Here is a 26,460-nt window from a genome sequence, read left to right as displayed (position 1 = left end):
CTGGGTGACAGCAGCTACTGACATGAGAGAACGTGTCAATCGAGTGACATGCTGACCCCAAGATTCCAACTTTGCAAAAGGAGGGGAGGGCGGGTTATGGCTGAGACGGAGAATGTTGGAGAAACACATGCTTCCAAGGAAGCGGTGGGGTCTGGTTTGGGGCATAATGAAGCAGAAATATCTACCTGGCACCCAAACTTTTTGAGAAAAGGCACTTGGCTTTCCGTCCCCAGAGCCAACAACTCTGCCTGCCACACGACAGCTCCTCTATAAAATCTGCTGCATGAACGAGTGTTGAATGACATAATTTTGAATGGATATGAAAAGCGATGATGTTACAGTTGCTAAAGACATCAGGGTCGTTAGAAAGGGCCAGGAAAATAGATGTGGTTGACCAGAAACTGGTTTTCTAGAGGTAGAGAAGGAGGGGCCCAGGAAGCAGGAAACAATCCAGAAGACTGGGGTCGCAGACGGTGGCGGGAAAGGGGCACAAGAAGGAGGGGAACTGCAGTAGCAAAAGTTTCAAAATAGTTGTTTAATGTCAGGACAAAAGGACAAAGCAAAGCAAAGCTTTATTGTTTGCAGATATGGATGAAATTCAGGGATTCAGCAACATCTGGTTCACCAGGTTTGGAGATTTTGATGGGGTCCTGTTGTCTGTATTGTAAAATCCAGCATACTGTTTTATAGTGGAAGCTGCCAAGACATGTACCTGGGCTTAAGACCAACGCTACAAGGCGCGGCGGGGAGACGGCACTTGAATCTGATATCTGAGGTGAGTCTGTGTGTGTGCCCGTGTGTGCCTGTGTGTGTGCCTGCGTGTGTGCCTGTGTGTGCCTGTGTGTGTGCCTGTGTGTGCCTGTGTGTGCCTGCGTGTGCCTGCGTGTGCCTGTGTGTGTGCCTGCGTGTGCCTGTGTGTGCCTGCGTGTGCCTACGTGTGCCTGTGTGTGCCAGTGTGTGCCTGCGTGTGTGCCTGTGTGTGCCTGTGTGTGCCTGTGTGCCTGTGTGTGTGCCTGTGTGTGCCTGTGTGTGCCTGTGTGTGTGCCTGCGTGTGTGCCTGTGTGTGCCTGTGTGTGCCTGTGTGTGCCTGCGTGTGTGCCTGCGTGTGTGCCTGTGTGTGCCTGTGTGTGCCTGTGTGTGCCTGCGTGTGCCAGTGTGTGCCTGTGTGTGCCTGTGTGTGCCTGTGTGTGCCTGTGTGTGCCAGTGTGTGCCTGCGTGTGTGCCTGTGTGTGCCTGTGTGTGCCTGTGTATGTGCCTGTGTATGTGCCTGTGTGTGCCTGTGTGTGCCTGCGTGTGCCAGTGTGTGCCAGTGTGTGCCTGTGTGTGCCTGTGTGTGCCTGTGTGTGTGCCTGTGTGTGTGCCTGTGTGTGCCTGTGTGTGCCTGTGTGTGCCTGCGTGTGTGTCTGTGTGTGCCTTGTGTGTGTCTGTGTGTGCATCTGTGTATGTGCCTGTGTGAGTGCGTGTGTGCCTGTGTGTCTGTACCTGTGTATACCTGTGTGCCTTGTGTGTGCCTGTGTGTGCATCTCTGTGTGTGCCTGTGTGTGCCTGGTGTGTGCCTGTGTTCCTGTGTGTGTGCCTGTGTGCATCTGTGTGTGTGCGTGTGTGCCTGTGTGGGCCTGTGCGTGTGTGCCTGTGTGTGTGCCTGTGTGTGCCTGTGTGTGGGGGCCTGTGTGGGCCTGTGTGTGTGCCTGTGTGTGTGCCTATGTGTCCCTGTGTGTGTGCCTGTGTGTGTGTGTGTGCCTGCGTGTGTGCCTGTGTGTGCCTATGTGTGTGCGTGTGCGTGTGCCTGTGTGTGTGAGAGCAGACATGGCTTTGAAGTTAGAGAAACCTCAATTCAGTTTCCATTCCAGCTGTGTAAACTTGGATAGCTCTGAGCAGCTTTTCTGTTTAATAAAATTGGCAAAATAATGCCTTCCAGAGACTTTTAAACGTTAGACGAAAAAAGCAAATACAAAGCATTCAGAACAGTGTTTGAAACTTAGTAGATGCTGAATGAGGGGCAGCTGGTTTGTCACCAGTGTTTAGAATGTTCTCAGTCACATATATTCAGCAAGAATTAAATCTGAATAGAACCTACACTTCCCCGGATTCTGATGGCCTGGTTTAATATTCAGAGACGGAATGAGGGGGGGACATGAGAAGCACTAGTCTGTCCCATGAATTCTTTAAAACATGGCCAGGCCTGCGCTCGTTAGCTAGAGCCTTGCCCGCGACATGAGTAAAGGCTCGTTACCAGAAAGAAGGTAAGCTTTCGGGAGGCAGTTCGGAACATTGAGTATCGGGTCGGGCGTCGGCGGGCAGGTGGGCGCTTCTGCCCGGCCTTTCTCTCTTTCATCAGCCCTCTTTCCCTCCACCTGGATCTCAGCCCGACCTGCAGCATTACTGCCACCAGCCCAGGACATTTCTCCATGTAAATCGGGGGGTGTGGTGTCTTCTCTTCAGGACGAATCTCCTGTCAGAAAAACAAAACAAGACAAAACCCAAGCACAAGTATTCGGTTCATTTATACCTTTTAAAGATCATTATGTCAAAAGACCCCACCACAAAAGGTTTAGATGAAAATCGGCACCAAGGAGAGAGGAGCCACCCTGTCTCACCGAGGAGGGTAATATAGGGTATCTCACTTACTGCTAAACAAGCCAAGTGAATCACATCCGACGGTCCTCTTAGGTAGAGTTACGTACTGCAAACTAGGACTGTCTCTTGCTGACCCTCAGTTGAATATTAAACATTTAATATTACATCAAAGTCCTTATTTCTGTTTGTAAAACCAGTCCTCACTATCTGCTCCGCTGTGGACCAGTCCATTTCACGCCGTGGCTGTCAGCTGCCTCCCTGCGGCATCTGGCTCTTTCGGGTCCGTTCTGGAACAGCCTGCAGCCGCTGGGCTGCCGCTGGGAGACGCTCTGTCCCCAGATCGCTCAGCAACTCTGTTTTCTGACCTAAATATGGTGCCTTCATGACCTATATTCTCTGTATGATCTTTTTAAAATGTACATTTTCCTCTTAGGAGATGAGCTGAAAATGGACTTGGCATTTGGGCAGGAACATGGAGACGGCCTCTGTCCCGTGGCTCCGACGAGCTCCTCGGGCCCCCGGGGGAGAGGTGCCCACCGGCGTCCCTCACACACAGGCCTACGTGGGAAACACCGAGAAGTTATTTTTAACACAGGCAGCCCAGAGCTAATTTAAAATGGATAAAGAGTGGAAATAACCTAAAATTTAAAAATTACATATATATTTTAAGTGTTTTATGGCTGAAAAAGTAAGACTTTGTTACCGCTGGTTTAAAAAGATGTTTCAAAAGTGACTTCTAACCTGTTACCATACAGTGCAAAACACACCACTTAACCTTCTTAAAATAACCCCAAAGTACATTTGGTGCCAATGAATCCCAAGAGATGGACGTGATGCGCGGCCAGGCCTCGGCGGCCCTCTCATGAGGCTCCGACAGCCCAGCACGAATTTCACACTGAACTGGAGCCCCCGCTCCACACGCCCGCCTCCCCGCTGCGCCGACGGCGTTTATTTCCTGCTTACGTTTGCTGTCCTGAAGATATTAATTGTAAAACTGGGCTTAAGTTATTTGATTGAGATAAAATCTAACTTCATCTATAATGAAGCTACTAAAAATAGATGTGTTCAGATGAAATAAATAAAGTGGCAAAGTGAATCGAAATAAGATCCAAACATCCGCGTGGAGGGCAGAATAAAATCCCATTTTTATTTTAAAATTACTATTCTCTGTAAGTGTAGGGTCTATCAAGGAATTAGGCGACTATTCTGAAACACATTGAGAGAAGCAAAATGGTCAAATATTTGCTTAGGGAAGTAATGTAGTAATTGACACACCGATTTTAAAATTTAAAAATATGTTTTTTTTCTACTATTCTACGAATTTGGATTCTAAGAGTTTGAGATTTTAAGAAGAAGGTTGGCACAGAACAAAATGTGTCCTTCAAATATAATTTTATTTTGTAGAACAAAAATCAGAAGATATCTGCTTAATAATATTGCTACTCATTGGAATATATTTCAGTGAATAAAATTTTCGGTGAAGCGGTTACAGACACAACACAAGGACTACACGGGACGATGCGTGGGCAGCGCTGGGGCTGGAGGCGCTTCCCTCGTCCCTAAGCTGGGACGCATCTCCCATCACGCAGCGGCTGCTCCCGCTCCTCCCTGAAAGTCGGGGCTGCCTGGAGAAGCCGCTAAGGGAGAAGCAGGATGAAGCGGGTTCTCTTCACAGCGAGAGAGCCCCGAGCGAGCGGCAGGAAACGCCTGCGCTGAACCCTTAATTCCACCATCACCCACCGCGACTTAGACAAGTCATTTACTGTTTTATCTTCTCAATTTCTTCTCTGTCAGATAGAAAGCCAATTTTCAGAAATGTGTAGCCAAGATTTTGTGACTTCACACGGAGTCTAAGGGTCTCCAGGCCCCCGTGCGAGCGGCCTGCAGCCCGAGGGCTGAGGCTGGGCCTCGTCCTCCCTGTGCTCTCTGGGGCGCACCCTGACGCAGATTTCAACCTTTCCTCGTGGCACAAAAACTAGTTACTGAAACGCGGTGGCACACAAAAATGTATTACTTTTTTGCTGATCTGAGAAAAATAGGTATAATTTTTATTCATTCGCACCAGACAGCTGTTGAGTGTCGGCTGTCGTCATTTTGTATTTGACAATCTGGGGGAAAGAGGTCAGTGTCCTGACTAAATAGTCCGCTGTCACATGTTCTGCACATTCTCGTGGCACAGCGGCTGGAGATCGCTGCCACAACTGGAAGAACAAAGCTTTAATTTATCGTTTTTCTAATTTTTTCATGCCAGGCACTTAATGTGCGTTCTGTTTTTATCTTTACATCACCTAAAATCACACTGTGAAGCATGTGTCTTTGCTTCCTAGCTTATGTATTAAGAAAATCATGAACTCGGGAACGTCAAGCAGTGTGTCCAGCCTCACAAGCTGGAAAGAGCCAGAGTCAGATACAGACCCTGGTCTGTCTCCTTTAGAATCAGGGGCATTTTCATGGAGAGGCTGGAATGAGTGCTGGGTTTACCTGTAACGTGTAGAGTCCCTGGGTCTCTGGTCGAATGTGTGGCCAAGGGTGTCACTGGTCACTCTGGGAAGGACCTGTGAAGACAGAGTGTCCTGTTGCTCCAGTTGTCCTGGATGCCAGTGTTAGAGAAATGCCAGTTCTTGAGGAGATTCTCTTGACGGCACCTCGATATATTTAAAACCCACTCACACAGAGAGGAAGCTCTTTGCTGTGCTGCCCCGCCTTCACGTTCTTTAGAGGGAGAGGTAGGCGGAGTTGGCGATAGAGTCCCTTTCCTTTTGAATTTCAGAGAACTTTTAGCTCACATCTGAGGGACCTGGTTGTGTGAACTCGGGGACCATTGAAGAGATTAGCAAGATTCCCTGGGGGCAAGGTCAGGTACAAGGTCAGGCCCAGGACACTGGCGAGAACCTTGTGTAGAGCTGGGTGAGCTCCTTCCCAGCCACCTGAGGCCCGAGGACCTGCAGGACGGGTTACACCGCGTGAGAGAAAGGACTAGGCACTTTGAAGACATTGTCCTCTGGGCTCCAGCAAATGTGCACAGCACCAGCCCTGCAGAAATGGGTGCACGGACGTTCCCAGCAGAACTGTCATCTCTGATAAAAATTCACTGGCAGCAGGCAGAATGGATCCCCGCGAACTCACCCCAAGGTGGCCCATTCTTTTTATTCCACGGTGGCCTGTTCTCTAGCTTCACTCTTTTCCCTTCTTTCTACGCTCTATCCTCTGGATAATTTCAATGACTTTCTATTTGTTTTTTAAATGATTCACCTATTTCCTATCACCTGACCCAAATTATAAGCCTTAATGTTTTATTTACAGGGAATATATATAAAGCTGATAGTAATTAACTTTTAAATACTCCACAAATAAACCATTTTTAAGGGAGGGCTGTAGGCACAGATGTGATATTGCAGGTAGATATGTCCAGATTCTAATTACAATTTGTGGGGGAGGAGGGGTGTCCCCACCACCAGTGAGCCATTCTCAGACACCAGCAGGGCGACCAGGGATTCACCTGGGTCCGGCCCCCCCCCCCCGCCCCACCCCCAGCAGCAGCAGAGCCACAGGGGGGGCTCAGTCCTGCCAGGCCGCCCCTCCCGCCCCTTCAGAGGCCAGGCCCAGTCCCAGGCAGTCACCTGTAGTTCTGACCAACTGGCTATAATCAGATGTGATCACCACCCCCTCTTGGGTTCAATTAATTTTCTCGAGTGGCTCACAGAACTCGGAGAAACCTGTTGCTTAGTGCATTGCAGGTTCATTAGGTGAGGAAACTGCTCAGGAACAGATAGATGGAAGGCGTGGGACAGGGCCGGGGAGGGCCAGCAGCCTCCCCCTGGGCCCCACCACCTGGCAGGGAGGACATTGGGGAACCTGTGCGTCCTGCCCACCATTCTTTCTCCTGCCTCAAAAACACAAAACTCATGAAAATCAAACCTTGTCAGTAATGCTACCACTAATGTACTTGGTTCCCAGTGTATCATCCCCAAATATCCTTACTTATGTTTTCAGTCATTCATTTATAGACTGTGGATCTTAAAAGATAACAGATTGAATTATCTTTATGTGGGTTACTCTCAAGCAAACCAAAGTCAATGAGGTAAAGACAAGAAAAGTCCTGTATAAATGCAGTTTACAGGTTGAAAATGTTACTCCTGAAAATGTAACTCTAGCAACAACCAAAATCAGGTGCAAAGGTAAAAAGAGCAATACGTGTCCAATATAATTACTTGTATAAAATTATAAAATGTTAAAATCTGTTAGTTACTGGATTTCCACAGCATAAAATGATGTAAACATTAATTTTGTTAAATAAAATACATGATTATTTTAGAAAATATCCATGAGGTAACATCATGAAAAGATATGTGTGATGACATTGACCTGGGACTGTGTTTCTGTGTGTGTTCATATCAGCTAAGTCTGCATCTGTCAGACTGGGATCCTAATGTGGACAAACCATACATATAGCCCCATGCAAAGAAGGATAGGTAATGACGCTTACCCTACAGCGAAAGATTAACTATCTCTTAAAATTAGCATCTGATTTTCTTTTCCAGCCTTTCCCTGAGGTTGGCTCATCATAACTCTTTTCAATCCTGCTGCTTACTTAAGAACTAGGAAAATATTTCTTTCCCGTTTGGCAATATGTTCTGTGAAGTTGTAGTTTTCCAATATTGTTATAATTTTCTATTTTTACTTTAATGCTTACATTTTATACACAGTTATGGTTACAAAACTGAGTCATGGTGAGGTGATTCCCACCTGTCCGTATCCAGGATCAGACTTCGCAGGGCAACACCTTTTTGCTGGTTTTGTTTTAATTCAGTTGGGCACCATACGTTTTTAAAGAATAAATTCATGTGTTGTGATGCACCCACGTTAGCGTTCCCGCTCCGACGGGTGCAGATTCGGCTCACATAAGCTGTCCCCCCCTCGAGGAGCCTGGCCCTCCCTGTGCTCCTGCCTGTTACAGTCAACTTTACATCTCACTGTGTCATTGTCCTGCTGTGGCTGCTTTTCTGTTTCTATAAAGAGTCGCTCACGATGCCTCTTCGTCTTCAGTGCCAGAGGGGCTAGGGATGGAGGAAAGGCCGAGAGCCGGAGACTGTCCTGATTCTCTACCCACAGATGACTCACGTTAGTGAAGGGGGTTCCTGCCAGTTGCAACCGTCCGTTTCCTGCGTTTGTTCGCTGAGAGGATCCACTGGCCTCTTTGTTCACCTGGTGTTTTTATACTGGTTTGACGCTACCCAAAGATGCCCACAATTTGTCGTCACGTGGTGGCAGCAGCAAAGATAAAAAGATCAGGAGTGAAACACACACAGCTTAAGTGCTCAAGGGCTGTGCTCACAGGTTCTGGGTCCTTCCCATGAGTGCCTTTTATTGCCACGCCGAGGCTGTCACCTCTCTTCTATAGCTCTTCACTCCATAATTGCTCGCTGTGCTTCGTGTATAGGTTGACTCAGTAGGTTGAAATCCATTAAAAGTGTGTATATTTTTTAGATTATGTCCATGTGCTTCACTACAGAGACAGCATGTGGCAGGGCTCCCCTGGATTCCTGCTTCCTAGTGTCAGGTGTCATCCCCAACCCTTGAGTGTAGGAGAGCCTGTGACTTACACTAAACCATGAGAACGTAGCACAGTGGATGGGCTTTCACTCCCACAGCAGCCTTCATTCTGCAGGACTCCCTCTGGCCAGTAGAGGCTCCCAGCACTCGCTCCGCCCGCTTCCTGTGACCGTGGCAGGAACTGTGGGTGGCTCTCTGAGCTGCTTCGTGTCTCTAGGAACTGAGGGACCTCCTGCCACCAGTAGCAGGAGGCCAGGAGCCTCAGTCCTACAATTGCACAGGAGCTCCACCCCAAAGTTTGGCCCATGGTCATGTTTCATTTTGAGTCCACTTTGAAATTAAGATTATTTTTCTGGTCCAAAGTATGTTTTACAATCACTAGCCTTGTTCAATTTTTTAAAATTTATCATTGTTGACAGTATTACAGATGGCCCCTTTTTCCCCATTGACCCCTTCTACCCTACACCCACTTCCCGCTCCAGGCCTTCCCCACACTATTGTCTGTGTCCCTGGGTTATGCATATATGCATAGAAGTTCTTTGGTTAATCTCTTCCCATCCCCTCCCCCACCCCCGCCTTCCCTGAGGTCCCTCAGTCTGTTCCATGCTTCTATGTCTCTGGACCTATTTTGTTCATTAGTTTATTTTGTTCATTAGATTCCACATATGAGTGGAATCAGGTGGTACCTGTCTTTCTGTGACTGGCTTATTTCACTCAGCATAATACTCTCCAGGTCCTTCCATGCTGTCTCAAAGGGTAAGAGATCTTTTTTTTTTAACAGCTGCAATATCCCAGATGCTAAAATGTTCATTTGTTTTTAATAAATATCTTACACTAATGGAAATATACGTTACACATTATACATTAAAATAGGAGCCAAATACCTTGGTATTAATTCAGTTCATCAATCTCTCCCCAGCAAAGGTGTTGGACAGCCTCCTTGGAAATCTATTCTTTGAGTGACAGTGTGGCAAGGCTCTTTTCGGTTGTGAAAAGTCTGGATGAGTTCCAGAGATCAATGTAGAAATTAATCACTTACAGTTTCTGGCCCAAGTCTGCTCATCAGCACTGAGGTTTTGAACAGCCATCCTAACAGGCAGGCTTGCCTGACAGCTTCGCAATTAGAGAAGACTGGAGCTGATCCCTGGGTCTTAGGAGGGAGAGGCTCTGGTCAAGTTATCAGCACAGGCAAATGAACCAGAGGGCTTTAAAAAGCCTTGTTTAATATTCTATCACTTAACTTCTCTATCATTCATTTTATTTCTCCCATGAGGGACAGGCTTGCAAATCATTAGACATAAATATTTCTGAGCCCAGATTTCTTTGTATGTGTTTTAACAATATTGTACATATAATTTATTTATTCCAGGAATAATGTAAAATTGATTTTTATGAAAATAAGCATCTGGTGACATAAACAAAGTTTGAAAAATAAAATGATTTATAACACCTAAGACATTGCACCTGGTGAACTTGAACTCGGAGTGATGATGGAAGACATCACCCACCCTCCGCAGGCTGGAGGAACATGTTCTGTGCTGGGAAAAACAGCGAGATGGTGTATGGATCATAAATCAGATTTAAATTAGTTATGAAATGCTAACCTTTCTACCTCATTAGCCCATGTGAACTTTTAGTTCATCAGCCATTTGTCCTGATTAGACAACCAAATACATTTGTGATATGTAAACATTTTCCAAATAGTTGTGGTTGTATTTACTTAATGTACATTCCCCCTCCCTCTCCCTCCCACTCCCCTAGCCCTCCCCTTCCTCCTCCCCTCCCCTCGCTCCCCTCTCCCTCCCCCTCCCTCTCCCCTCCCCCTCTCCCTCCCCCTCCCTCTCCCTCTTTCCCTCTCTCCCTCCCTCCTTCCCTCTTTCCCTCTCTCCCTCCCCCTCCCTCCTTCCCTCTTTCCCTCTCTCCCTCCCTCCCCCTCTCCCTCCCCCCTCCCCCTCCCCCTTTCCCCTCCCTCCCTCCCTCCCTCCCTCCCTCTCTCTCACACACACTCGGGTGTTTAGTCTTTACTCCGACAGGCCTTGTTGTCCATCTTTCCTGTGACTCGGGTTGGTTGTGTTTTGAGCCACCTTCCCACTGACGTGGGAGATGTGGGGGACAATTAATCTCGGACACTGTGCCGCTTGCCCCCTTTGCCCGGCGTCGAGCGAACCCTGGGAGACAGGGAGCAGGTGGCAGGGAACACAGGTGCCCCCAGTGCCTTTGCCGGGTTGTCCCCATCGCAGCCACAGGCCACGAGGCGCACGTCCCACCTGTGGGCTTGTCTTGGTGTCCTGAGCGGCACCACCCCGCCTCTGAGGACCGGGCGCAGCAGCTGTGCACACACAGCTCGAGCCACAGTTCAGAGTCACTGCTCCTTGCCCACCGTGTGGGCCCTGAGGAGCTCCTCAGGGCCCGGCGACGGCCGCACAGTCCCCGCTTTCCGACGGCTCTGCGCCCTGCCGCGGAGGCCTCGGGCTTCTCTTGCCTTTTGGCCTGGGCCCTCCCTCCCCCGGGACAGGCTGCTCTAGGTCCGTCCTCTTTGCCTTGCCCAGGAGAACAGGCCCTGAAGGCTCATGTACCCCACGTCTAACCCTGGTGGCCTGACACCGAGCAGAGGCTGGACGACGGCCGCCCGGGACGCGGCCAGGCTTCACTCCCAGCTGCCGGCCCGCCGCCAGGACCCTCCTCCCGGGTTCCCTCCTCTGTTCTGACTCCGACACCCTGTGCCGTCCGTGTGCACAGCCATTTGTCTCTGTCCTTCCCCGTGCCCTTTGCTGAGCTGTGGCCTGGGGTCTTTACTTCTGGGCAGTTCATGTTCACTTTCATGAACCACAAATACCCTCGGTGTGCACACGGTGTTTAACTTTAATCCTGCACAAGCGGGAAGTGCAAAGTCACTCTCATTCCTTCCAGATCAGCTCCGCTCTTATTTTTTATGTGGTCCCACTGCTTTCACCTTTACCAGCAGCTGCCCATATACAGCAGAAAGGAGGCCACCCTAGCCGCCAGCTGTTCAGTGTCGCCGCAGGAGAGGGTGGGCGCGAGGGGCCTGGAGGGACACGTGGGGCAGGACTGAGCCTCCACCTGTGCTCCCCTCAGCACCAACCCAGATGCTCCCCTGCACAGAGGCCCGGGGAGCACCCGCTCAAAGGAAATGACCGGTCACTCCCGTCCCCTCCCCTGGGCAGGTGCAGCGAGGTGGGCTTTCTAAGTGGCGGGGTAAGCTGACACCCATCTTCATTCCCGTGGGGCACAACTTCTCCGTGGCCTTGCCCTTGCCATGTCGACCACTGCTGCTGAACACCGCAGGGGCATGGGCGCTGAGGAGAGTCCCCTCTGTGGCAGAAAGACAAAGCTGTCCCACACCCCTGTGGAGTGGCCACCGGATGGTCCCTTATCCATCAGCATCAGCCACTGTGGCCGGGACATCAGTCCCTCCCCCGCCAGCAGCCAGCTCAGGAGCAGAACCTTCAAGTAAGAAGGCCACAGGCTTAGTTTTCAGGTAACAGGCCCACAGCTGTGTCCCTGGGGAAGGCCTTCCTCCCTGGAAGCCCAGGGCACCCGCATGGCATGATCCCCAGGCTGCAGAAGCCAGCCGAAAACATTCCAGGGCGGCCATCAGCAGGACAGTGAGGGGCCACCCCAAGCCACCCACTGGGGCCCCGGCTTTGCACTCTCTCTGGAAGAGGTCACGGATGCTGGGCCACGGATGGGACCAGAGTGGCCGGAGTTCCCCGTTTCCTCCAGGCACCGCCAGCTCATTCCCGGCAAATCACCATCAGTCTGAACAGCTGCCCCTTTCCCTCTGAAAAATGCCCGCTGCACCCGGCGGGCGCCTGGCCGCTCCTCAGAGGCCCCGCTCCTGCCCTGGAACAGCGCCCTCTGCGGGGCTGGGAAGGGGCCGCTCAGGTTCCCCGCCTCGGCTGCTCGGGGCAAGGCGCCCGGTGAGTGCGACGCATCGGGGCCAGGCCGTGGGGTTGTATTAATTCTTTGCTTGAGGGCTGTGTTTTGTGCGGGGGGGGGGGGGGGTGTAACTTTTTTTTCAATTTATTTTTTACTTTGGACTTTTCAATTACAGTTGACATTGAATATTATGTTGGTTCCTGGTGTAAACATAGTGGTTAGACATTTCTAGAACTTATGAACTGATCCCCTCGGTAAGCCTAATGGCCTCCGGGCCCCGCCCCTGGCTGTGGCAGTGCTCTTGCCCATGTCCCCTGGGCGCCCCTTCACATCCGGTGGCTATGCCGTACCCACCAGCTGGTGCTGCTTACTCCCGTCACCCTCTCCGCCCAGTCCCCACACCCCTGCCCCCGGCAACCACCAGTTTCTTCTCTGCATCTACAAGTTGGTTTCTATGTTGTTTCTTCATTTATTATTTTCTTCAGGTTCCACATAAAAGTGAAATCACATGGTATTCGTCTGCCTCATGACCCAGTGATCCCACGTCTGGGTATTTATCCAAAGAAACCTGAAGCAATAAGTGAAAAAGACATAAGCCCCCCGGTGTTCAGTGCGGCATTGTTCGCAACGGCCGAGCCATGGGAGCAACCTGAGTGCCCACCAACAGACAATTGGATAAAGAAGATGCGGTACATATACAAGGGAATATTACTCAGCCATAAAAAGATGAAATCTTACCGTTTGTGACAACATGGATGGACCTAGGGCTGTTTTTGAGACACCAAGGTGGTGACTAAAATATCTCTACCAAGTGCAGCCTGCACGTCAGCTGCTTATTACGAGCTCAGGACTAGATAAACTACATATACTGAGAAAATATCTTAGAAAGTTCTACAGAATTTTGACATGGCTGCTACTTTCAAGCACTTTATCACTGGCCTGTCTCTTGGGAAAGTTATGCCCCCACAGGGTTTCGTCCACCTTACACAGCAGACAGGATGTTGAACCCGCTGGGGCCCTGCCGTGCACAGGAGGCCCCCACTGTGGGGCGTGATACTTGCAGATCCCCTTGTCAATTGTAACCCACAGTTCTATAAAAATCTGAGAATAGGTAAACCTTCATAAATATTTAGCATTCTTTTATAATAGTTTTAATTTTTTTTCAAGCTCTGGCTTTATGCATGTTAACTATAGTAGCTGAATTGAAGTAAAGCGCCTATTATTTATTTTTAAGCTGAACTTGAAGTGTGAGAAAGCTACACTGGACATTTTATCAGGAAAAGGCTCACTCATGCTGACTGCAGCAGCCATAGTGACAGAATGAAAACCACGCACATGATTCTGGAAAAAATGAAGACAAAAATGTTCATGATAGTGTTACTCACTTTTTTATTTTTACAACCATCATTTCCGGTGAGGTGCTGAAACAAATGTTCTTCGAGGGGATCTATCGGCTAATGAAGCAATGAAACCGTCCAAACCTTACTGCCTGTGGCTGACGTTTTGGGGTCACCTGCCTAGAGAAGACAGGCACACTGCACCCCTCGGCACAGTGCTGTTGGCATAATTATTTATCTTAAGGGAAAGCAGATTTTTTTTAATGGAAAGATTTGCAAAATCAGATGAATTGAGAACATAAAATATTCATGCTCCAGAAGAAGAAACAATAGTTGTGTCTGGTGGAGGCTTCAGTCGTAGTTGAATACGGTTTTAAGAGCGTCTCTGGTGTGTGTGGCTTATAAATTCAGGTGATTTATAGTCCAGCTGACAGAAAGCTGTGTACCTGGGAGTCTTACTGTGAAGGTGATGGAGGCTTGTAAAGTTTATAGAGTCCAGCGGAACAAGAGAATAAGAAATGAAAGTGAAGCACCCAAAATTAAAATCAGTGATAAAACCAAATATTGACAGTTATGAAACTGAACTAAAAAGCGTATGCTTACTTTAAAGGGGATATTTAAAAATTCAGCTCCAGGGTGAGACACAAACCCCAATGTTTATTTGACACCAGTAATGAGTGACAAATAAAGAGGTAAAAAAAAAAAAGTTTGTTAAATCAAAAATAAGTAAATAAAACAGTATATAAATAGCATATAAAACAGAATCCTAAGTAATAAATATTTATTTAAAGAAATTACTAGTGGAAATAATTTTTACAAAAATAAAGTAGATGGTTATTGTAACCTAAAAAGCTGTACTCAGCAAGCCCGTGGGAGGTCTGGGTGTCATGGTAACAGGCATTAGCCCTGATGATTTAGGGGTCGAAGCCAGAAAGAGCTTTCCCAGGAAGAGTCCTCGCGTTTGAATTAGCTTAAACAGATTGAGTCTTGGAGAAGTTTAAATACAAACGATAATATGTCTATGGCTTGATTTACTTTTTGGTTTTTTGTTTTATCTTTTATTAATTTTCATACATTAGGCTTCTCTCAGAAACAAAATTAGAGCTTGCAAATCCTTAAAGGTTGTAAAACACACACACACACACACACATTTTAGGGATTAGCAGAATGTGGCTCCAGAGGTGAGAAGGCTTAGGACTAGATGCAGCAATGATGACCTCCTGGGAGACCCTCCTACTCTCTCTTTAATGGGTGTATTATGTAACTTTATAAAAGGCAGGAACAGGGTAACATTACATTTATTTTAAATTATTAAAATTATGATACAAGGAGTCCGAATCCCATATGGAGGGCATGGCCCTGCGCCTGCGGGTTCCCCGGGAGGGGGTCTCGCTCTGACACATCCGGGCAGCTGCTGGCTGGCGCTCTGTGGGTTTGCTGACAGCCCCCAGCGTAAGCCTCCCTCAGGAGCCTGCACGAGCGCCGCAGAGAGGACCGCTAACAGACCGTTTAAACTAACGACACGTTTCCGACTTATTGGTCAAGAAATTTTTCATTATAATTGCTTAAAAGATAATTAGTATTAATAAAAATTACGAATTGACTTATAACTGATGTCAGGCTAATGGTGATTACTCATCTGTTTCCAAAAAATGACTTTTCTGCAAATATTTGTGGAAAAGGGAGCTTTCCCTGGTATTTGGGTTGGGTAAAGGCCAGTGGCCAGCGTGACACAGGAGAAACTATATGTCAAAAAGAAAGCGGCCTTTAAAGCTGCCGGTCCCGCTTGCTCAGTCGGCCGCTCCCGTGCCTCGCCCCCGCGAGCTCACCTCTGATTGTAGATGGTGAGAGCATTAGTGAAACAGAAGACTCGCCTCTTCGTCTGTGAGGGTTACTGTTGCTGTTATGTTCCCAAGTTAACCCAGTGAGGTGTTACCAAATGCTGTCACCTTTTATCTTCTAAGAAAATACTTTGTGAAGTTTAAATGTTTCATTAGACCCGACAGCTGCAATAATGTGTTTACAATCACAAAGTGATTGTATTTACATCCAACTTTAAGTTAAAAAAATTAACTAATAGGGTACTGAACCCTATATAGACTATGTTTTCCTCTATATACACACCCGGGATAAAGTTTAAATCATAAATTAGGCGCAATAAGAGATTAACAACAAATAATAAAGTGGAACAATTGTAACAACGTACTGTGATGGCGTCGTGTGAATGTGCTCTCCCTCAGGATGTCTCACTATACAGTCTTCTTGCTCTCACGATGGCACACACGTAAGTGGGGAGGTGGAGCTGGTAGACAAAGGATGAGCCTCGTCCTGGGCGGGAAGGAGTGGACGGGAGGATTTCACCCTGCTACTCAGAAGGGCCTCCAAATTAAATCTTGCAAATTATTTCTGGAACTTCCCGTTTCATATTTGCAGACCGTGGTGGACCGCAGATCCGATCCCATGGAAAGCAGCGCCGCAGACAAGGGACTCTGTTCTGTGAATAGTGCCCGAGTCCCAGGGATGTGGGGCCAGAGCTGGGCAGGGTGATGACAGAGCTCACTCGCTCTCTAGTTCCCATTGTTACAGCGCAGCGAGTAAAGGAATTTGTCTTTCATGAAATAAAAATAGCTCATTTCTTTGATTGTAAAGGCAGACCCCCAAAATGATGAATGGCTCTGGGAGCGTGGGTTTTCATCGGTTTCAGTAAGAGAAGGACCTTTCTTGGTAAGGCCATTCGGGATTTGTGCCAACGCCAAGCAGACTCATCGATTTCCCAGCTCTCTGACTCATGCATCCAAGATCTGAGAGTTCACAACAAAGACATCGCCAAGAGTGAGCCTAGAAAAAACAAAATGTGTTCCAAAAATATGTGCAGTTTACGGGTAAAGGTCCATTTTAGTGTAACTTTTAATAAAAGAAGTTAAGTCTTTTTCTAGTAATCGGAGAGCGCTGATTGGCGGCGTCTGGGAGAAGGGCACCTGTAAACACAGGCTGACCGTTGCCTCGTTCGGGCCTAGGAGTCAGGACTGGGGGTTGCCGTGTGAAGCTACAGGAGTGGTTGCGAACACAGGGAAAAGACAGGAACGAGAAGAGCGGCCCCGAACTGTGTGGATTCAGTCCCGCTCTGTCCTTGGTTTCATTGTCTCTGAATTTAGGTGATGAAAGTATCCGAGGTCAGAGAAGACATCCACACACAGGAACTCATCCAGCTGCCCTGCCTGAAACACCTGCTTGATAAGCGTCTGTTACTGTTACTTTAGTTTTGGTCTAATATTTTATTTTCAAAAATGTTTGGGTGCTTGTTTTATTACTGTTTTAAATCTCATTTTGTTTTGGACTGAAAGAGGAACCCCTTTCCCCCGCAGTGCGCTGTGAAAGGGAAACAGCTGCGCCCAAGCTGGAGCAGCGGCCCACGCCGGAGGCAAGTGTCGCGGGGACCGCAGAGGGTGCGTGAGGGAGCCGGCCAGCGAGGGGCGGGCGGGCAAAGCCAGGACTCCGCTGCCCTTTGCAATGTGTAGCGGCTGGCGAATTCACAGTGCGACATGAGTGGTTTGGGTGAAGACCAGAGCACGCTGCAGCGAGTTGAAAAGCGAATGAACAAAAGAAGTTGATTCACAATATCTGCATCATTTCTTGAAGTGAAGGTGAGGTGGGACCGGTAGCTTTAAGGGACAGTAGATAGAGATGCCATTCACTTGTTTGCTCTGAGTGTGTGTGTGTGTGTGTGTCTCAAGGAAAGTACCTAAATCATACTGTATTTGTGTGATTATTATAGGAATGATTGAATGATTGTTTTGATGGCAGAAATGCAAGTAGTGAAACAAATGATGGGCTATTGAGAAAAAACTTGCATTTTGATAGGAAGGGGTCTTTATTATTACAAGAAGAGAGAAAGCAGTGGCAAAGGCCTAGTGTATGAACTTCCAGTTAAAAGAAAAAGACCTGTAGGGTCCATTTTCTACTTTTATTTTTAATGAGGCAGATTAGCTGGTCAATAATTGTGAAGTGGAGACTTGGACATATGGAGAAGTGAGAGGTTTGATAAGAGATTCAATTATGAAACCATCCATGGTAAGAGCCTCAGGGAGTGCGGGGGGAGCCAGCTTTGGCGATGTTTGGGGTGCAGCCCGCAGCCAGCTTGGCCACTTGGTTTCCTCCAGCTATGCCTCCACCACAGTGCTGGCATGGAAACGGTGCCCTAAGGTTCGGTGGAGGGCGAGGACTTGCCAGGCAGGTGGGACTAGAATGAGACACAGAAAGAGCAACGGAGATGGACTGGAAGGCGAGCACTGTGCCGGGTGCGGGAGGGTGGGCCGGCTGGGGCTGCGAGGTCACCAGCACCGGCACCTGAAGGCTGTGACCAGGGTAGCAGCTGCGCGGTGAGGGAAGGAGCCACGGTTGCGGGTGAAATTCTCGTGGTAGCTTTTGGCTGGGGGACAGTTGTCACTAACCGCAGTTACAACGTGACCATGGAAATGGATATTTTAGCAGAAGAGGAAGAAAAGCTTCCTGGAGGTTAGGAAGTCCCGAGAGAGGATAATTCTGAGTAGATCCGAATTCTTAATGGTTTAGTCCCTCTACCGAAGTCTCATGAAGCTTGGGCCCCATCGGCGAGGCCATAAAATGAGGCCTTCGGGGGCCGAGCCTCAGGGCTTCGTGCAGCGAGTCAGCACCTGATTCGCTGCAGCGGGGAAGCAGGTGGCTGGAAGGGGACATTCTTACATTAACCCAAAGAACTAATGACACGCCGTCGTCACAAAACAGTGATGGAATCTATAAGCTTAAAATAAACTTTTGTGTATCAACTAACTTTTCTAATATCACTGAATAAAATGATGTGCAGAGGCCTTTCAGCCCCAGTGAGGTGAGGGCCCACCATGGCCTGGAGGCCTCGCTCTCTGGCCCGGCCAGAGGCCCCGTCCAGGCCGCCAGCGCAGGGCCCGGGGACCTCCCCGCTCAGCCAGCTCCATGCGTAAGCCCCGCATACACTCCCAGCCGGGAGGCGAGGGGGAGGGGAGCAAAACATTTTTCAGAAGCAGATATGAATATTTCATAGAACCGAATGCATTATTTAGAGCATTCTGCAGAGGGCAGTTAAGGCGTTTGGAAGTAAAACGGTGAGTGTTGACGGTGTTGCCTGTTGCTCTTATATAAGGGGAGACGCAGAGAGACAGTCAGCGAACAATGCAAGGGCTGAGCAGTCGCTCCCCCGACAGGGCAGTGGCCAGACAGCTGTGGGCCTGTGCACTTAGCCTTTAAAAGACGGCATTTAAAAGACAGCATCATACAAACTCCATATATTTTCCAGGATCAACTGTACAAATAATGGTTTCTTTCCTTTTGCCTGTAAAAAAGAACATATATGCTTAGGTTTCTGAGTATTTAACCTTTAAAAGAGGGCATTTAAATTCCATCAGCATTTAAATTCGGCCAGCGGGACCCACTCTTTGCTGGGAACTAAAGTTCCCTTTCATCAGACAAAAGTTAAGCCCCATGTACTTCAGAGTTTAAAAAATAAAAAAATTTGTATCACATTAATAGATATTAACTTCCACTTATAAAAGAAGCCACGTGGTGCCATGTTCAGCATAGGGGATATGGCCTGGCCGATGACCCCGCAGTGACTCTGCATGGTGACGGGATAACTAGACTTACGGGGGTGATGTCGTAACATATATAAACATCAAATCTCGATGATGTGCACCTGAAACTCCTAGGATATCGTATGTCAATTATATGTCAATAAAAAAATTAAACAAATAAAATCCAGGGTGTGTAGCTCTAGCAGTAAACTACCCACTGTGAAAAGGCTCAATAACATGCTCTCCGTGAGCAAGAACAGAGCTAAGACGCAAAGGGAGAAATCTGTCTTCCAACAGCAATAGGAACGATGAATTGCCTGAAAACAATTCAAACATAAATATTTAATATATTTGTGGAGAATGCTGCAGAAGTTTCTACAAGACCCGAAACTGAAGAAAAGCTGTCCGTGGCCACAGAAGCCCAGTGATAAGTCACTTTAGCTCTTCTCTCATCAACGCCCCTGTTCAGAAACAGACCTGTCCCTACCTCAGCAGCGTTCTCAAGTCGTTTGGGAAGCAGATTCTGAAATGAACATCAAAGGATAAACGCACAGAGTAGAGCAAATCAACCCGGGAAAAGCAGATTTCAGGAATGGCATCAGGATTTCTTTACACGGATTAAATAATTACACCAATCGTGTCCAGTAGGTAATCTATGAATGTATTCAGGTGCACAAGAACTCTGTTCCATGGCAATGGCTGCTTCTCGGATAAGTGGGGAGTGAAGAGACAATGAACACAGCAACGCTGAGGCAAGTTTGGAAAATCAGATCTCTTTCTCGGAGCAGGCACAGAATAAGTCCCATTCAAACGATCTAAAGTATTACTACGAAGTGTCAGACAACACATTTATGGTTTTAAACAAATCTTTTCAGATAGCACATGGACAGTGTGACATCGAAACTACAAAGACAGCCCGGGGGCGTGGTGCAGAGGCTGAGCATGGACCCGGGACCCAGGAGCTCGCAGCTCGATCCCCGGCCGGGCCCCACGCAGGGTTTTGGCTCGATCCCCAGGCATGCGGGAGGCAGCCGATCGGTGACTCTCTCAGCATTGATGTTTCTCTCTCTCGCCCTCTCTCTTCCTCTCTAAAGTCAATGGAGACATATTTTTTTTTTTAAGTACAAAGACAAAGGGACGTGCAGTTGATACGTTTTAATCAAACACTCTGAACAACAGGGACATCTTGGGCTACAGCAATGACAGGGGCCTGGCCTCATCGAAACGAGAATGTGACTGGAGACCTCCACAAATGCGGTGACTACCTGGTGCCCCAAGGGATGGGAAGGCAGTAAGTACGAAGGGGAAGCGTAGTCCAGAGAGAACGGGGGACAGGGAGTTTCCATCATTTCAATCCCGAGCAGTGGGGAAGGAGCCGGATTTACACCAGGATTTACGCCGGTGGGACTGGAGTGCGGGCGCGGATCCGACCCGGCCCCGGAAGGAGCCCCTGGGGCAGCAGCTCCCGCCTGGCGGGCAGGGGCCGGCCGTGGCTAAGGGTGCGCAGAGCTTCCTCCCAGGCTCCGTCAGTGTATGTTGTGTTTACGACGTTAAACTAAGACTAGGTTGTACATGTAAAATATTGGACGGTGGGGCACCTGGCCCGGGGCTGTTTCCGCTGCTCTGGAGCTGATCTGACCTAGGACGGATCCTCGTGTGTCCGGGGCTTCTGTTCATCAGACGGACCCAGCCCTTCCTCAGACCTCTCTCTAAACGCGAGTGCGTGAGAGTCTCGTGTAATGTCAGCATGCCCGAGAACATGCCATCTCTAGGCCACAGCGATGTTTCAGCGCATCCTTTCTTTGTGTACCTATGTATATTTTAAGTTTGTTAAAACTTTTCATTCCTTTTTGGAGACTTAGTTCAAAAATAGACATATAAATTCTAATCTTTTCTTCACACTGTAAATTAACATGGCAGCTTAAATATCAAATGAAAGTGATAGTAAACTTATGTAAACTGTAATTCATCATGTCAAATGAATGTATTTAAGGAAGTCTGGATCCTGGCTGATAGGCATGTTATTTTATATTTTCATATCTATTTTATATCATGTTCTTTGGTCAATGCACAAACACCGCCAGTAAATCAAATTTTCTAACAGAATTTCCCAGCATCAAATTAATTTGTTTCTTAATGCAGCTTACAAAAAGTATTATTTCTCTTATGATGTTTTATGTTTGCTACACTTTTTATAAAAAGAGGAATAAAAAATACTATATATTGCCCTGGACAGGTAGCTCCACTGGTTGGAGTATTGGGCCCTACACCAAAAAGGTTGCAGGTTTGATCCCTGGTCAGGGCATATATGGGAGGCAACCCATCAATTTTCTCTCTAACATCGATGTTTCCCCCTCTCCCTCTCTCCTTTCCTCTCTCTAATACATATATATGTATGTATAACACATTGTCAGATGAGGATTGAAAATATACTACATATCATAACTCAAACAGTGATATAAGAATAATGTAAATCTAAAATTTAATTAAAATATTTCCTTTTTGTTAAAATAGTATTTCATTAAAAAACATTTTTATTAAATTTTAGATTTTCTCTTTATTTATGGATAACATATATTTCAAGTTTGATTTTTTAAAGTTTATCTTTAATTTTATTTATTGTAGAACATTCATTCTACAATTAATATTTATAAATTTTCATCCAAAGCTCACTTCTGATGCAGCTTTGGCTGAAATGTATGGAACAGGTTTCCTTCACCATAAATATCAGGGAGCTTGTTAAGTGTGGAATCCAGACACAGGCAGCGTTTACCCAATTTTCTAACCTAAGTGAATCTTTTAAAGCTCAGTCAAGACCAAATGGAGCTATTTGCCCTCTCACAAACCAATCCAAGCTGCATTTTCAGCTCTGCTTAGCACAGAGATTTCACAGCCAAAGACGTATTTTATAGCAGGTTCAGGCTGGACAGGCGTGACTGCTCTGGGAGAGACGGATGAAAAGTCATCCCTGCTTAGTATTCTGAGGGCAAAAATCAGTGTCCTAAGGACAGGGGTGCTGTTCTCTATGGCAGGTGATTAACACTCCACTGCAGCAAGTAGTATGGTTTTGATGTAGATTTTCTCTCTCTTGAGACAGTAAGACCACATATTATGGAGCCTCTTCATAAGCTAGAATAATTTTTTTTTTAATTTTTACAGACTCCATTGCATATATTTTGGAAATCCCTGGGGGATATTTTCCATGTGTAATCTGAGAAAATAGCTTATTTTGAATGACAATAACATGAGTTAATATATAATTTCTACTGAAATGTAACGTCAAAAATTATGACCTTTATAATAACGTCAGAGTAAACAAATGCAAAGCAAAACAATATTTTTTGACATTGAATGAATGCATATGATTGAAGTAAATTCTGAAAGGAAATGACTTCCCTGTGCCACTCACTTCAGTATCTAGACAGATCCCACCACTGACACTTTATAAGTAAAACTGGAATAGGCAATTTTAAGACTCATGTTAGATTAAACAATCATGTAACAACTTAAAATTTGCCATTCATTGAACATTTAAGAAATAGACACGCCCAGCCGGGCGTGGCTCAGCGGTTGAGCATTGACCTAGGATCCAGGCGATCGGGGTTTGATTCCCAGTCAGGGCACATGCCCGGGTTGCGGGCTTGATCAGTGACTCTCTCATCATTGATGTTTTTATCCCTCTCTTCTTCCTCTCCTTTCCTCTCTCTGAAATCAATAAAGATATATTTAAAAAATAATAATAATAATAAATAAATAATAGCATTAAAAAAAAGAAATAGACACAAATGGACACAAATGCATAATTTATTGCAAGTCTTGTCAAATTCAAATTTAAGTAATAAATTGATGTGTGATATTATTCCTGATTATCGATATTACTGAGATTGCTTTGTAATATGCATCAGCAAAGAAAAAACAATTGATTATATGTCAGAAACTAAAGTAGCATTTATAAATAAGCCATTGATCTCCTTCTATAAAATTAATTCATTCAACATATCATTATCGGACATTATTTTAAACATTTCAATAGTTATTGGGGTAACTTGACAAGTTATTAATGGACATTTAGGAAATATAAGACTGCCAGTCCCAGCATTCATGGAACTTGTATTTACTGGGAAGAGACAAATAGAGACTGAAGCAATTATTTAATTATAATTATAAAAAAATAATTAAAGTGAAGCATAATGAAGAGTTTGTTACGGTAACTTCATCTGTTAGGGACTGCGGGGACATCTTTTCTTATGAAGGGACGTTAAAGTTGAAGGACAAACAAACCTGATGGGGAGGGATGGGAAAGGCAAAGAGACTTGCCCAAGTTCTAGATGTAGTTTTGGGTAGTCGGTTTCAGAGCTTTTAGGTTGAGTGAAGTGGAAGTCATTATGCAGAAAATTAATATTTTTCTGAAATATGTCAAAATATTTCTACACTGGAGTGCAGGAGAGACTTTCTGCGGGGCAGGGGGGGTGAGGAAGGTGGGCTGACAGGCCTTAGCCAGCCCCCGGGGAGAGCGGGTGGCCACTGGGCCTGGGCTGCAGAGGGTGAGAGGTGGCCGGGGCTCGGTCTGTGTTGATAGGAGAGCGGGGGACTCCTTCCGGACATAGTTGCGGATTGTGAAAGAAAGAAAAATCAGAGATGGCTTCAGCTTTTGCCTCAGTAATTGGATAAAAGCAGGTGTTAAAAATTATGAAGAAGAGATGGCAAGTGCAGCTTGTTTGTGGTGACTGTCAAGAGACTGCCTTTGAACATGCAAAGCTTGAGATGTCTGTAACCGCTCAGGGGAACATATGATTCAGTGTTTGGAACTGATATCTGAGTTGAAGATGTAAACGATACAAATGTGGGATTCTGATCAAAATATAGGTGCTACTTAAAGCTATGAGGCTGGCAGCACCCCGAGACAGGGCACCATGCCAAAGAAAGCACGGACTGAGCGTCTGGAGAGGAGGCGGCAGCCAGGGAAAGGACCTGGGATGCACTGATTCAGAGGACACGGTGAGCCGAGAGCGACGGCTCCCCCAACCACCGCATCCAGGCCCCGACGTAGGAGCGAGCAGCTGAGATGAGCTGGAGGACGTGAGGACCCAGGATGGTGAAGGCACCAGCCATACAGTTACTGAAATCCCCAGACATTAAAACATGATCGCTGTTGGGGAAAACCACAGAGAGTTGGGCATTAAGCTCAAAAGAAATTAGAGCGACCGTGCCAAGGGGGTGCTTGATCATAATCTTGAGCCCTTAGTACTGGATGGTGCAGCTCGATGGCATGTTTCCAAACCCAGGGCCTTAAAGGAGGAATTGGGGAGATTGGCTTGAAATTGAGGAGGGGGGGAGGGGGGGAGGGAGGGGGGGAGGGAGGAAGGAGGAAGGAAGGGGGAGGACATCCGGGCACATTTTTAATAAAAATAATGCTGCGCTGGCATTTTCCCTGGCAGCCTGTACACTCCACAGGGATGCGCGCTCCGCCCGCGTGCACAGGCCTGTCCCCAGCACCGGCGGCAGCGATGGCCATCGGCACTGCACGCGGCCCAGCAGCCCTCCACGGCCGGGTTCAAGGTGACGGGCGATAGTTCGCGGCTGCGCAGAGCTTACGGGATTCCGGTTGCAGCCGTAGGAGGTGAGCTGGGAGCCTGGAGCTTTACCCCGGTGAACAGGTAGGAGGTGGGTGTGAAAGCCAAGGCGCCCGGGAGCCCAGGAGTCGGGGAGGCTGTGGCTTCGGCCCACAGCCAGCCCCCGGCCTGGCGGCAGGAATAAGCCTGGAGGAGGTGGGTCTCGGACCAAGGGTACGAGCTCACCTGGACACGCGTGAAGGGAGCAGTGTCTACAGCGGCTCCTGGGCCCTAGCCTGAAATTTTGGATCCCCAGACCTTGGAGATCCAGGCATCACTCTAAGGCCTGTTAAAGAACAAAATTCAGCCGAGTAAGTTCGAAGGTCTAACTGGCTTTGGAAGTGCATGGCTCAGGCAGCTTCCCATCCAGGGGGCAGAGGGCGCTCCCAGGGCTCCGATGAAAGGGGAGGTTTTGGGGCGCCGTGACCCCAGCAAGGCAGGCCCAGCGCCCCAGCACAGGGTGGCGTGGGCAGTGACAGCGCCCCAGAACTCCAGCCGGGTTCCTTACACCGCAGGGGCAGGAGCAGAAGCAGTGCCAGGGAGCCTCGCCCGGGATTAGCTGAGGCCAGGCGACCGAACAGAGGAGACGGGGCCCCTGTAAGAGGAAAACCGTTTCCTGGGGCTTGGACGGTCTGCGGGAAAGAGCGTGGCTCTGACGTCTCCGACCTGAGCATAACCGAGGTGAGAGGCTCACGCTAGAGACGTGCAAAAGTAAAGAAGATTTGAAGTTCAGTTTTGGACGTTTTCAGCTTGAGTTGCTTGTGGGCAGCCCCGCGGAGTGGTCAGCACAGAGTAGGAGTCACGGTCCGAAGCTCACGGGAAGCCTCGGCCCTAGACAGGCGCTGGGAGTTGTGCCTGGAGGTGGGTTTGGAGCCGCGTGTAAACTCTGTGGGAGGAGTGAGATAGAAAAGAGAACAAGCCCGAGAGATGCTTCGTTACAGGTGGAAGCAACAGTTCAAGTTAAAATGACAAATATTTGTTATTTGAAAATTATTTTGAGAGAATTTATATAGAAAAATTTCATAAAATTGCACTATCAAAAGAAATAAAAGTGCCCAGCCAGGCGTGGCTCAGCGGTTGAGCGTGGATCTAGGATCCAGGCGATCAGGGTTCGATTCCCGGTCAGGGCACATGCCCGGGTTGCCGGCTGCAGCAGATCAATGGTTCTCTCATTGTTGATGTTTCTCTCTCTCTCTCCCTCTCCCTTCCTCTCTCTGAAATCAATAAAGATATATATATTTTTAAAAAAAGAAATAAAAGTAAAGTTTCTCTACTGTAAAAATAATTATATTTATCTTTTACAAAACAGTTTCCTGTGTTGAATTAGTTATGTGATTTCATACTCGGTGAAGCTGGCCGATGAGCCGGTTGCTCTGCAGGTCTTTTTAATTCCGTCTTCTTAGGTGACGTCAGCCCTCATCACTTATAAATGGAATATGTGCTGCTGTAGTTTTCATTAGTGTTAGAGAGTCTATCTAATGCTCTGCTTACTATCACATAAAGGCTAATAAATTATATACTTACTACATTTGGGGTCCACTGAATATGGATACCTGTCCAGAACTTACCACAAAATCATAAATTAATTACCTTTGTTAAAATTGCAGTACCCCATGTTTTCATGGTAGCATCCAGCAGAACGGTAGCTAGTTCCCTGTTTTTCATTTAAGCAACAGAGATTTTTCAGTTGTTTGTTTAAACTCGAGTGTATGTAGTATGATCGTATAGACTGGCACAGGGAGCTCTGTCAGTGAGCATCCATTCTGTTTAATTAACACATTTTAGTGAAGTCATAAAGGAGGCATCAAGCCAATGAGGGGGTTGAGAACATTGTTTTTCCTATTTTCAATAACACGTAGGTGATATTTCAAAACACTTATAATTTATTCTAAAGTGATC

This window comes from Miniopterus schreibersii (assembly GCF_964146895.1).
Source record: "Miniopterus schreibersii genome assembly, chromosome: 4".
In the NCBI taxonomy this organism is placed as follows: domain Eukaryota; kingdom Metazoa; phylum Chordata; class Mammalia; order Chiroptera; family Miniopteridae; genus Miniopterus; species Miniopterus schreibersii.
The sequence above is the reverse complement of the archived record's forward strand: the minus strand, read 5'-3'. Positions refer to the sequence as shown.